The 14378-nt window shown below is 31.6% G+C and overlaps 1 long non-coding RNA gene across 1 annotated transcript in view; it reads left to right on the forward strand.

The window, feature by feature from the left end:
• LOC111704350 (uncharacterized) overlaps positions 1 to 13845 on the forward strand; it is an 18371-nt gene extending 4526 nt beyond the window's left edge. The window contains exons 2-3 of the long non-coding RNA XR_002765799.1: positions 11714 to 11923; positions 13746 to 13845. This is a non-coding gene — a long non-coding RNA (uncharacterized LOC111704350). The remainder of the gene's footprint in view (positions 1 to 11713; positions 11924 to 13745) is intronic.
• The last annotated feature ends 533 nt before the right edge of the window (positions 13846 to 14378 follow it).

Genomic DNA, 14378 nt, shown 5'->3' on the forward strand with positions numbered 1-14378 from the left:
TATTCCCCCCCCTCCCCCCTTCCTAAAATAAAGTTGTTTCTTCAGTTTTTCCGAGGTTAGATGTGTCGCAAACACTGCAAGCTAGACTGAAGGAGATGGTAAAATGTTTGCGATATTTCTGGTACACTTTTGTAACCTCGTAGCTCCTCTTGTTTTGATTTTATGCTCAAGTAGTATGAGAAGCAAATTTAACTGGTTACATTTAGAAATTCAAAATATTTTGATTTAATTCAATAAATATAAGGTTGTAATTACTTATTATTATATTAATTTATATTAAATTAAAAAGTGCACAGCTCAACATTTAAATTGTATCCGGTCTAAAAAGTTTAATTGTCAAACCTAGTGATATGTTTATCGTGTAAATAAATTTATTCAACTTCTTATTGTTTTTTTTTTCTCTCTTTCGGACGTTTAAATATTTAAAGCTAAAATCGTAGTTTAGAAAGTTGCTTGTTCTAACTTCTAATTGGTTTAATTTTAAAGTTTTTAATGTTCGTTGTTCTTAAAGTAAATTCTAAAAATGGGGAATATAAAAAAGGCGGGTATGGGAAAATACACTGTCAGCTTTCCCAATATTTTCCTTTTTTACTTCCATTGTTCCGCTCTACCTTCTTTCCCCTTCCTCATTCTTTCCTCTCTCTTTCCCTCCATTCCTTTCCCATTTTTTTCTTCTGAAATGATGTGGAGAACTTTTAACCCCCGGCCCCCTCTCTTGTTTATATATCCAGTACACCACTATTACAGTTTAGGACTCCAATCTTCTATCTTCTGTCTGCTTTCTTCTATCTTCTATCTTCTATCTTTTATCTTCAATCTCCAATCTTCTATCTTCTGTCTGCTTTCTTCTATCTTTTATCTTCTATCTTCTATCTTCTATCTTCTATCTTCTATCTTCTATATTCAATCTTTTATTTTCTATTTTCTATCTTCTATCTTCTATCTACTATCTCCTATCTACTATCTTCTATATTCTATCTTCTATCTTCTATCTTCTATCTTTTACCTTCTATCTATTTTATGTATAAATTTGACTTGTTTGTCGGTTTGTCTGGTTTTATATAATAAACGTCAACACGGCTTGTAATAAATACTGTTTGCGTTGTACATTGTCTGAGGATCTAACTGCATATTGGAACTGAACATACCTCGTTTAGGGTAGAGATAGATTAAGGGCTTGATAGATAGCCAATGCTTGTGTCCCTGTGTGACATTTAGAGCCGAATTGATAGCTTGTTTGATTGATACGCTTGTGTCCATGTGTGGCATTTAGAGTCAAATTAATAGCTTGTCCTGGTTGACTTGGATAGCAGACTGGTTGTGCCTGGACTGATACAGGTTGGGAGACGAACTTTTAAGAGTATCGCATTAACTTCAGGCTGAAACGATCGCACCAAAATTTGCTGTGGCATCTCAATTGACCCCATTGAAGATGAGGGGGGGGGGGGGGGGGAGATTTTTTTGAAAAATACCCCTTTGCAATTTGCATTTATGCATTGAAATAAATTACGATGCATCCTGGGGGTTTAATACACAAAATATTAAAAAAAAATCTTGAAGGAAATATTGGGATACAACCTCCATATCTTTTCCCTAAAAACAAAATTGGAAAATGGAAATTAAAATGAAAGCGGAAATTAAATTATTTCAAGAAAGAGTGTAATGCAAGAGTCATAATTTGTTTGGATAAACATAGCTCCCCTTTCAATCCACTCCACACACATACGAGGGTTTTAAAGTACTTAATTTAAACCAATGTGAAAATAAATACATTTTTGGAAATTTGTATTAAAAAACCATAAAAATCTGGCATGACCATGTAGATTTTTGCGAATTGCTTATTGCTGAAATTTATCAATTAAAATAAATCTAACATTTTAATGTTAGATTATTGAGTTTTAAAAGTCTTTGTCAACAAGTGAAATTTTCTTATCCCTTTATCTTTGCAACCTGATGGCGTAACCCTTTGATATTTGATAAAATATTCAAGGTTTGAAATTTTGAATATTTGATCTAAAAGAATTCCTAGTTTCAAATATTAAAGGTTTACGACATTGTGTTGCAAAGATATAGGGAGTAGAGAACCAAAGTTTGTGGCAAAACTAAGTTCCTTTCTTTTTAAAAGATGGTCGAAGAAAAAAAGCATAAAAAAAAAATTGAAGTGAATTTTGATTAGAATAAAAAATACTCTAAACTACCGGCAGTGGCATTAATGGCCGCTTCGGGCATCTATTTTATTAGTAATTTAAGCTTTTTGGATGTAAATTATCTGAAAACAGCTTAAAATTTCTTATTTTTTTGTTGCAGATGTTCTGTCTTGTCTCTTGGTTGACTTTCAACATTTTTGTAAATTTTTGAAGCAATTTTTAAATTTTGATGGGCCATTTAGGCCCGATCGGTTCGGCCGTTCTGACAATTTTTGGTAGAAACAAGCAAACTTTATTTTTTTTTATTTTTTTATAGTTGAAACAAATTGATTTCAAAACTAAGCGTCAATTTCAATTTTTAGAAAATAGAAAAAACAAAAGGTTTTAAGAAATGCTCAAATAATGTCTTTAATCTAGCATATTTGTGATTCTAACATTTATTTGTTTACTTTTTGATTTTTTGTAATTATTGGTTTTCATTTATTTCAACCTATTCATCTCATTCTATTGTATTTTTATCATGTCTGAATACTTATCTGCTGTAGTCTGTGTTATTGGTCCTGTACTGTTGATAGTACCTGGAGTCAACTGTAAACCTAGGATTTAACCCAAAGTATGAAGGGTCCAAGGACAGATATGGAATGGATTAGACCCATATATGGAGCTAGGGTTAATACAAGAGTTGGATGGGGGTCGGAAAGGATACAAATCAAAATTCATTCGGAGTTCATCGGAGCATAAATATTGTGTATTGACTAATGTACGGATATATATCTTGAAGAATAATATGTTTGCTCAGAGCGCAAATTTAGTTTAGGGTTTTACTCGCTGAATTGGGGGAATTTAATGATTGATTAACAAATATTGTTTATTTTTTAAGAAGTAAATATTATTTCTTGTTTTAGAGAGTAAGTTGGGGTGTTCGAGGTTTGTGTGCGTCGTCTGAATGTTTAAGTGTATGTGTTTGATGTGTGTGTGTCTTGTGAATGTCGGTGTGTGTGATGCGTGTGTGAGTGTGTGTGTGTGATGTGTTTGTGTACTAGGAAGTGTGAGTCCGTCTCTATGAATTGCAGCTTCTGCAACGAAACTTCACGTCCTAGTTTTACCTTGATCAAACCCAGACGTCTGGGCCTGTACATCCCCCCCCATTATCTATCTTTCTAGAAGAATTGAAAAGTTTCACGATATATCCAAGTTTTACAGATCCTGGAAGTTTAATTAGAAATAGTTTGGGTTTTCCATGCAATCAATACTAGAGTTACAGAGTGCATGCTCTATGTGCTTGCTTGCTAAAAAATAAAATTTGCCCCGCTCCCCCTCCCTTCTCCGTTTTCCATAAAAAAAACTCAAACTTTCCTCTTTTTGAGGTTTGTAACATTTAGTCATTATTGTATTAATCATTATACATTTTTTATGGTAAAGGTGGTCAAAGTCTTTAGAAAAACATCAAATAGTACCTAGATTGATTCATGGGAATATAGGTCAAATTCAACTAGATTTGAAGCTTTTCTAGATTTGATTTTACGCATAATTTCTATCTAACATGAATTTTATTTTAATTTGTCGTGTTTTGGTAAACACCCCCTTCAAAGGAACCCCATATAAATAAAAAAAATCTATGTTAAATATAAATTTAATTTTTAACAAAATCCTCGAAAACATGTACGCCGCTGCATGCAAATCATAAACCGCATTTAATAGTTTATGCATTGGCAAATCCGTGGAAAGTTTATGCAAATTTTACGCTAATTGGTGACAGTTCGGTGCTGGTTAACAACAGGGGTGTATAATGTATATTGGATTAAGATTTGGGGAAAAGGCTAGTTTTTTTCATAATATTAACCTTAAGAAATAATTATTCTTTCCTAAAAAATATTTACTTTTCCAAACCAGCGAATTAAATTCTTAAAAATACCTTTGTAGAGTGTCAGATTAATAACAGTAGTTTTAAACACTTCGCCAAATATAGTGGTTTTTTTATGCTACTCTTTCTCAAATAAATTACTTTCAATTGCGCTTCTCTTTGAAAATGCTTTGGGGATTAAACACAGAAAGGAGGGAAATTCAGATATGGAGGGAAATTTAGAAATTCAGAAATGGAGGGAAATTTAGAAATTCAGAAATGGAGGGAAATTTAGAAATTCAGAAACGGAGGGAAATTTAGAAATTCAGAAATGGAGGGAAATTCAGAAATTCAGAAATGGGGGGAAATTCAGAAATGGAGGGAAATTCAACAATGGAGGGAAATTCAGAAATTGAGGGAAATTTAGAAATTCAGAAATGGAGGGAAATTCAGAAATGGTGGGAAATTCAGCAAGGGAGGGAAATTCAGAAATGAAGGGGTGTTATATATTGAGTCGACAATCCCTTAAGATAAAAAATATTAATTTTTTGAAATTTTCTTTCCGCAGTGTAGAATATTTCCAAAATTATGTAGTTATCTTTATAAAGAAGAAATTGAGTCTGCCACAAACTCTGATGTTCTGATCCCTATATATTTTAAAATGTGAATTTTTTTAGATAAAATAATCTAAGTTTGAAAAATTTCAGGTTTACATCAATAGATTGCAAATGCAATTTGAATTTGTGACAACGACTCAATTCCGCTGGCTTGTTTGTCTGTCTGTCTGTATCCAATAAACGTCACAACGGCTTAACGGATATTGCTCATTTTTTTGTGGCAACTTACGCGACCCCATTGAAGGTTTTTGGGTTGGTAAATGTGAATAAATTTGCCTGAAAAAAAAATGTCGATTTAAAAAATCTTGTCAATACAAATCTCCGCAATAGAGGGGCGCAAAGCGCCCTGAATATCTAGTAATATTATGTAGGCTAATATATCGAATGTAATTGAAAGTTTCTAAAACTTTTAATGATGTCTGTATGCATATATCATATAAACGAACAAAGAATATATTTCTAAATAATTCATATATTTACCATGACGTGCTGTTTTACAAAACAATGCGTGGATTATTATTATTTTGTTATTTTGTTTAGACAAATTCAGAAAAGAGAAAATTATATATTTTTTTAAAGTTTTGTTATAAGGTTTTTTTTTTCATTTTCTTTCTAACATGGCAACTATAGGGAATTATTTAATTGTTTTTAAACTCTAAAGTTAAATAGAAAATTATAAATATTCCGTCACCTTTTAGCTTGTCTTTCAATATCGTTTGTATCCATTCTTTTTTTTGCTCATCATTCATTTAATCTAAATCGATCTTCTGATCCCTGATTCCCTGATCCTTCATTTATTCCCTGATCCTTCATCCATTCCCTGATTCTTCATCTATTCTCTCATCCTTCATCCATTCCCTGATCCTTCATCCATTCCCTGATTCTTAATCTATTTTCTCATCCTTCATCCATTCCCTGATCCTTCATCCATTCCCTGATTCTTCATCTATTTTCTCATCCTTCATCCATTCCCTGATTCTTCATCTATTTTCTCATCCTTCATCCATTCCCTGATCCTTCATCCATTCCCTGATTCTTCATCTATTTTCTCATCCTTCATTCATTTCCTGATTCTTCATCTTTTTTCTCATCCTTCATTCATTCCCTAATCCTTCATTTATTACCTGATCCTTCATTTATTCCCTGATCCTTCCTCAATTTCCTGATACTTTGATCATTCTCTAATCCTTAATCTATTCCCTGATCCTTCATTCATTCCATAATCCTTCATCCATTCCCTGATCCTTCCTCAATTTTCTGATCCTTTATTCATTCCCTGATACTTCATGCATTTCCTGATCCTTCATTCATTCCCTGAACCTTCATTTATTCCCTGATCCTTCATTTATTCCCTGATCCTTCATTTATTCCCTAATCCTTCATTTATTCCCTGATCCTTCCTCAATTTCCTGATCCTTTGATCATTCCCTAATCTTTTATTTAGTCCACTGATCCTTCCTCAATTTCCTGATCCTTGATTCATTCCCTAATCCTTCATGCATTTCCTACTCCTTAATTCTTTTCTGAATCTTCAGCTATTTCTTGATCCTTCATTCATTCCATGATCCTTCATCCATTCCCTGATCCTTTATCCATTTCATGATCCTTGATCACTTATCCATTCCATGATCCTTCATCCATTCCCTGATCCTTTATCCATTTCATGATCCTTGATCACTTATCCATTCCTTGATCCTTCATCCATTCCTTGATCTTTTATCCATTTCTTGATCCTTGATCACACATTCATTCCCTGACCCTTCATCCATTCCATGATCCTTCATTCATTTCTAAATACTTCATTTTATCTTTCCCTAATCTGATTAATTTCTTCAAAATCCTTTTTAATCAAGTTAAATGCTGGTTTTATATTTATGGTTTTTTACTTTCAATACATTTACCATTCAGTGCTGTAGGCCCTAAACCACCGCCAAAACTTTTATTATTTTATAATCTGCAGTGATGCAATTTGCAACTATTTTTTTTAAAGGGAAAAAAGTTTTTCTAAAGGACACTCCTTGTTTTAAAAAAAGTTTACAATTTAAAAGTTATATACATATTTATGTTTTATATATAAATCAGCAAATTCTGATTTTGTCGCAATTTGAAAAATAGAAATCTCCAGAGCAAGCTTTGAAGCCTATTCTGAGCGCGCGCCGTGAATTGAGCGCATAGTGGTATAATTATCCTACCTATGTATCCTTGGGTTAGTGCAACCTATGATTGGGGTGTGGGGCTACTCAGATTAATCGCTAGATATTTGTATGCTCAAGAAGGAAGACCACTGTTAAATACCGAAAAACTTCAGATCACACACTCATAAGAATGCTAAAGGGATTTCATATCTTTATTCTATCGCAACATATTTTGATAACTCATGAGAAAAGAATATTAGTGTCAGTTTTATTCCTGTAAACTCACTAAAAATCAGCACAGAAGATACAGGGTGTCCCACGAAACATGACAGTTGATAAATAGTTCTGAATGTCGTCTTCCCTATACTGTATTAGATATTAAAGGCTTAGAAAAATCTTTAGTTTAAATATATTTTACTTTGAAATCAATTATTCTAGAACATGATTCTCAAAAAATATTTTTATTATTTTCTTAGGTATAAAACAACTCAACAAATTATGGAAGAAGACATTCTAAACTAATTCACCAACTGTCATGTTTCGTGGGACACCCTGTAGTAGAATCTTATTTTTGAAGAGTTTATCATTATAAGAGTGAAAAGAAGACAATAATTTGAAAAATTCGAGAAAAAAAAACCCGATAAAACCCAAAAAAGCCCACTTACAGATGGGTTTTTTAAAGTGGGATTTAAAACCCACTTACAAATGGTTTTTTAAAGTGGGTTTTATTGGTTTTTTGTGTGTTTTATTGAGTTGGGGTTTTTTCATGCCAACCCTGCCTACAGCAGATTTAAAATCCGTCTTAAATCTTAAATACCTTTTTTGGTTGGAATTTTAACTTTTTAACTTAATAAAATAAATAACATAAATTTTTTTTTCTTTCTTTTTTCCACTGAATCTTTAAAAATTAAACCACAGTCCTCATAATTAAAAAGAAACGAGTGATTTTTTTTTCTGTGTTTGTCAAAAATCCGGTCTTGGATTGTTTTGTGGGAAACCTCAAGTTGAATGGGTTAAAGTTGGGTTTGATTTATGTTCAAAGGCCCCCCCCCCGCAATCATATATTATCTATAAATTCCTATAAACCGGATGCCAAGTCGGAAGCCCGGATAAATGCGCGAAATGCTGCAAAATTAATTTTCACAACTTCCGCAAGCAGTAAACGCAAATGTGTTCTTTTCTTTCTTGTTGAATGTCCAATTTTGTTGTTAATATTTACGTATCTAATGTTTACTTGTTGACGCATATTTGTTTTTTCAAGATTTTTTCCCTTTTAACATACGTGAGTCACAGTGATCTGAAGGTTCCAAGCTCTCAGGCTAAAATCGATGAGAGTTTTGCAAATATAAAATACAATCTAGATTTCTGAGGGATACAGAAACGTATAAGTGAGTTAGTGAGGTCAAATTAAAGGACAAGGCGTTGTGACACTTGAAAGTCGACTCAGTCTTTAAAAGTGGTGCTTTTCTTAACAATCTGGATCTATGTAAAGTGAGTGAGTGAGTTAGTAACTAGTATATAAGTGTGGAAAGTGAGTTAGAAATGAATTGTTTTGAGTTGAAATGAGTATGAAAGAAATTTTATGAGTTGAATTTGATGTGTGGAAGGGTTGCTTCGGATAAAAAGACCTTGGTTGCTTTAGCACATAAATCTATTCCCTACAATTATCTATTTATATATCTATCTATCTATCTATCTATCTATCTATATATCTATCTTTATATCTATCTATATATCTATCTATATATCTAAATATATATCTATCTATATCTATCTATATATCTATATATATATATATCTATCTTTATATCTGTCTATATATATATAAATATCTATCTATCTATATATCTATTTGCCTATCTATCTTTCTACCGTCTGTCTCTATTTGTACAGGGTGATCATAAAAAAATTACATTTCTCATTAAAATTAATTAAAATGAAAATAAAAATTGAAATCAACTTTATATGTTGACTACTGCTTTGTTTCAAAGCTTATTTAATCTAGAAATAACCATTGAAATAAGACAAGTATACACAAACGTTTCATAAGATTACCCCTATAACACTATAATTGTGACACGACGTGCTATAAAGTTGGGACTTTAATTTTCTCTATTTCTCGAAGGGTTCTCGCCTTTTTAGATTCTCAATAAAGAGAAAATTTCTGTCCAAAAACTTTATAACACCGCGAACCAAAATAACAGTGTTATAAATCGATATTATGATTTATGTATTAGCAGAGTTGATTTGTCAAGTTCTATTGATTTAGTAGGTTTAATAGAACTCTTATTAAACTATTGACTAATGGCTTGAAATTGGCCTGAACATTGTCGCAGTTAAATAAATGGTTTAATTAAGGCTATTAAAGGTTTAGATATATTTTAGTATTTTACGTTTGTCATTTTGTTCACAGAAGATTATTCAGTTTCGGAAATATATTTTCTCCCTATTTGACGTCATAGAACGTAGTGTGTTGTTTATTTTTATTGTTTTCGAGCTTTAGTGCCCGTGTTGCCCGTGAAATTCAAAATAATAAAAAGAATAAAAAATCAAATTTGAAAAAAATTAAAAATCGAATCTTTTTAGCCTATGTTACCCCCAGGGTGCCAGCGGGGTTCGTCAAAAAAAAGTTCAGCTAACTTGGTCCAACACTTTGCCCACGTACTTAGCTTACATAAATATATATAATGTAATTATATACATGAGGGAAGAGTTTTATGGTATAGATTTCTATGCATATGTTTAACTATGTCTGTTGTTTATCTATGTATCTATTGTCTGTGTCTGTTGGTTAACTATGTTTTGTGTGGAAATTGAAGTGGAATAACTGGAACGATTTTCTTTTACCTCGAAGCTCTTACTTATTACAAACGAGAGGGTTTTTTTTGGAAAACCTTCAAACTAAAATTGAATTAACTTCTGTTCCTTTTCTTTTTTGTTTGTTGATTGGCTAGCCTATCAGTGTATTGTCTATTATCTATCCATATAATATCTATGTCTACATTGTCTGATATCTATACCTATATTGTCTGATATCTATACCTATATTGTCTAATATCTATACCTATATTGTCTATTATCTATACATATATTGGCTGATATCTATACATATATTGTCTAATATCTTTACTTATATAGTCTAATATCTATTCGTATATTGTTTAATATCTATAACTATATAGTCTAATATCTATACCTATATTGTCTGATGTCTATACCTATATTGTCTAATATCATTACTTGTATTGTCTGATATTTATACCTTTATTGTCTGATGTCTATACCTATATTGTCTAATATCATTACCTGTATTGTCTGATATTTATACCTATATTGTCTTATATCTATGCCTATATTGTCTGATATTTATACCTATATTGTCTGATATTTATACCTATATTTTCTAATATATATGCCTATGTTGTCCAATATCTATGCCTATATTGTCCAATATTTATACCTATATTGTTTATATATACATATATATATATATAATGTTTATTAGGCGGAAGGCCCGGCGTTGCCCGTGGATAAATTTTTTTTTGCCTTTTTTAGCCACCCATGGGTGTCCACAAAAATGTCAGCCCAATCGGTCCAGTCGTTTGGCCGGCTATATATATATATACATATGAATGTTTTATTATATAGATATATATACTAGAGCGTGAAGATGCTTTATAGCTGTATAGGCCTCTAGGCCTTTTTAAGCACTATGCATTTGTATTTTTTCAGGGGGGAGACAAAGGGTTAAAATTTTATCTTCAAATATAAAATCTTAAAATTATATAAAAATCTTAATTTAAGAATGAGGAAATTATTTTGTGTGTATTTATTAACCCCTGAAAATGCAGTTAGGCGGGCCTAGAAGTAGAATACAGGCGTTTTAAAATATTAGAGTTTTTAAAAAATGATAAGATAACCTATTCTACGTATTAAGCTTTGAACAAACTATAAAACCAACACATGTTTTTCTACGTCATTGACTGACGTATTTTAATCTGTTCAATGCTCCATTGCTATCTTAAGGCTTTAGAAGTGTTTTAAAAGGGGGGGAGGGGGGTCAGATTTTTTTTCAAGAAATATATACTCAGTAATGTTTAGGAGAAACTCATTTTAGATATCCAAAATCGTGTTAAAGAAATAATATACGTCTTTCTTAATTTTGATTATCATCGAAAATAAGTAATCTTATTTAGTTATTGGTTTCTGTAATGTTTCATTGTTCACAAACATTTTCTGTATATTCCTGTAATTTTTATTGAACAGACGACATCTAAAGAATATAAAGAAATCTGCGAACAAATTCATAAAGAATAAGAAATTCAATATAATTAAGAAAAATAAATAATTGATTCTAACATTGAATTATTGAGAAAATTTCTTAAACATCTAATTAATTACTGAAGAATTTTTGTTTTACAATTTTTGTCATCGTTTTTAATAATTATTAAAAATCGATTCTAGAATCGTAACCACCTAAATGGATAATTTTGAATGTCGACTTTGCGCTCAAACTCGGTAATTATACATCATTAAAACGTTTCTAAAGTCTCAAATGAATCCTAAAAGAATTATCCACAATACTACATTCTGAGTTTAACTACCATACATTGCCGGTCACCCTCTTTAAGTCCCTTTAAGTCAAATATAAGGATATTTTGAGGTAAAATATGGTTTCAGATATTTTACCTCGCATCGTTGTAAAAATCGTGGTATTTAGTCGTTAAACCATGAAATGCATTTAAAGTGACTAGTTTTATGTAGTGGTTGGTTGGAACACAGTGTGTATATTCCATCTAGGGTATCATAGATTAGTGATTTAAAGCGTAAACGTGGCATTAAAACCCATTTCATGACCCACATCATTTTCGGAGCGTAAGCTAATCGGTTAGAAAATTGATAGGTTCCGAGAACCCGTAGTTTAAAAATCAATTTTAGAAATTATTTTTAAATAATCAGTTTTATTTTTAGAAACCAGAACGATGCTATCGCGAGTATATTAAGTGATTGTTTCCCCATGCATGGAAATATCGGAGTATTTCCAGTTATATTGGTAGAAACATGCACCACGATGTAAATCCGCGAATAAGAAACAAAATGTACGACAGCAAGAATTAAAAATGGCGGAATTATACACTCCCACCAGACCTACGGAACCATGCACGAACGAGATGGGACAAGGTTAGTTTTGATTGATGAATATTTTTATATTTTCTTCGTTTAAAAAATCTTATTTGATATTTATGATGATTGCACTGAGTTCCAGGGTTACGGATAGAATCCGTCCCGCAAAAAATGGCTCCTGATCTGGATTTCGGCGCCAATTCAGATAGGTTCGAATCCTATGCGTTTGACTGGCCAGGAGGGTAAACCTTATTCAGTTTGTCTTCGTGTAAAAAGTCTATTTTCTTAATTTGTTATGGTTATGCACTTTAGAGCCATTTAAATACGACGCGGCCGGGATATTTCTTTATCGGCTCATAAAATGACAAAGTTAAAATAACTCAGACAAAAGTATGCACATTGCTGAAAGCCATAAATATTTTATATCTATGTTGAGTGTCTGAAGGGGGGGGGGGGGAGATCGAAACTTTGAGTTTGGAGACGCGTCAAATGAGTCCCTTTCCTGTTGTTTTTGATCAAAAAAGGGCAGACCACAATTTGGAAAATGTCGGGACTATGTGAATTGTATATTTTTTGGTTTTAAGGTTTTACACTGTCGTTCTCCATCTATTTAAAAATTGCCATGTTTCATTAGACACCCGTAGAGTTTATATATATTTGTAAGAATTGAGATGATAATTAGTTGATAAAGTTTATGTTTGTGTTAGTTAATATGCTTTATCTCTACTGAAATAGAAACCCTTTGTAAACATTTAAACAATTAACAAATATATAATGTGATAAATGAACAGCACATACACTACACAGTCATCTAATGGTTATAAGCGCTTGCGCAAAAATTAATGAGAATTTTGTTATTTCCTATTAAAACACTTAAACAAAAACAAGTGCTTTATAGGTCTAAAATGTAACTTTCAAACCCTGATTTTCTAAACCCGACATCTGTGTAATAACAAAGAATTACACCATCAGGTTGCAAAGATATAGGGACTAGTAATTTGAGCTTGTGTCAAATACTAAATTACGTTATCAAATAGATTGTCCATCTTCCAAATATCTAGTTTAGAGTAACACTTTATTATTTAATAAGGAAGAATTTATTTTATGAAATGAATTGCTAAAGAGAAACCAGATCAAAATTAAAATTGTGCCTAATAATTATTGAAAATTATGAAAATTTGCTAGCCTTGCCTTACAGGCGAAAAAGAAACAAAGTGCCAGTAGAGAGATTGAAAATTCACACACTCAAGATTAAAATCAAATTTTTACCTCAGAAATGCAATTTTCTTGGTTGCTTTGAAAATATTAACGTTTCATTTTCCTTGAATTTAGAGGATTTATTTGATGCATTTTACACTGAACATTCCCCCTCTCTTATGCCATCTACCCGCCCCCAATCCCCCCCCCCACCCCATGTTCATAACCTAAATTCTTTTTTTGTCGTTATTATTTATGATTACAGTTCACAATTGTACTTTTTAAACTTTTTCTTAGAAGTGGCATAACAACTATATATGTTTTTTTTTTATTTTAATTATTTACAATCAACTTTTCTCAAAATGGCATAGTTTCTTATTTCAATGACTTACCTCCTGAGTCATCTGGTGGCCTTACTAACCAAATCCAGTTGACAGAAATATGGAAATAATTCATAAAACTTAAACTCTTTTGCTGTATTGTGAACAGAATATATAATTTTAAACTCAAGATATTAAATTTAAAATCAATCTAGACTAGATAAGACCTTGTTGAACCTGCAATTTTACGAAANCTAATTGATAATTACAAATACAGAGAACTACAATTATTAACATTTTTTTATCTCTTAAAAATAATTTTTTCTTTTTTTATATTATTTTAAAAACCCATTTTTGTGTAGATGAGGACGAATCCCCTCCTTATCCTGACCAACAATGTTCAAGAACCTTCCCTATCAGTTCAGCTTACAGGTAGTGTTCATGGAACTTGATTTTTAATTAGATTGGTATGTCCAATTCACAATGGTACCCTTAGAAGCTTTGTGTAATCAAGAATGAATGTGTTATCCACGTGTTCAGCTCAGCTTTGTAATTTATTTTATTTTCTTTCTCAAAATGATTTTCAGAATTCTGCGGCACAAACAATTGGAGGAAATACTTTTCAAGTAGGAAAATCAACGATATCTACCACATTATTAATCAGATACAGGTTTACATGGTACTATTGTGAATCGGACATTGTCATCTTTAATTAAATTAATTAATTAATCATCCTTCCTCGTTTTTGAAGTTACCTTTCCTCCAGTATCCGACAGGTCTGTAGGAATTGTTTGCGTAGAACTGGAAAATATATGGTTTATCGTTGAATCTGGAGAAAGTTGATGATTAACACAAATGAGTTTTTTTTAAACTACTTTTTATTTAACTTTATCCCAAGCCCCCCCCCCCCTCCATCTTAGAATTTTAACAGACAATGTACTATGGAATTAGTATTGTCGATTGAAATATCGCTTTTTTTTTAACAAAATTAAAAT

Source organism: Eurytemora carolleeae, unplaced genomic scaffold, assembly GCF_000591075.1.
Source record: "Eurytemora carolleeae unplaced genomic scaffold, Eaff_2.0 scaffold480, whole genome shotgun sequence".
Taxonomy (NCBI): Eukaryota; Metazoa; Arthropoda; class Copepoda; order Calanoida; family Temoridae; genus Eurytemora; species Eurytemora carolleeae.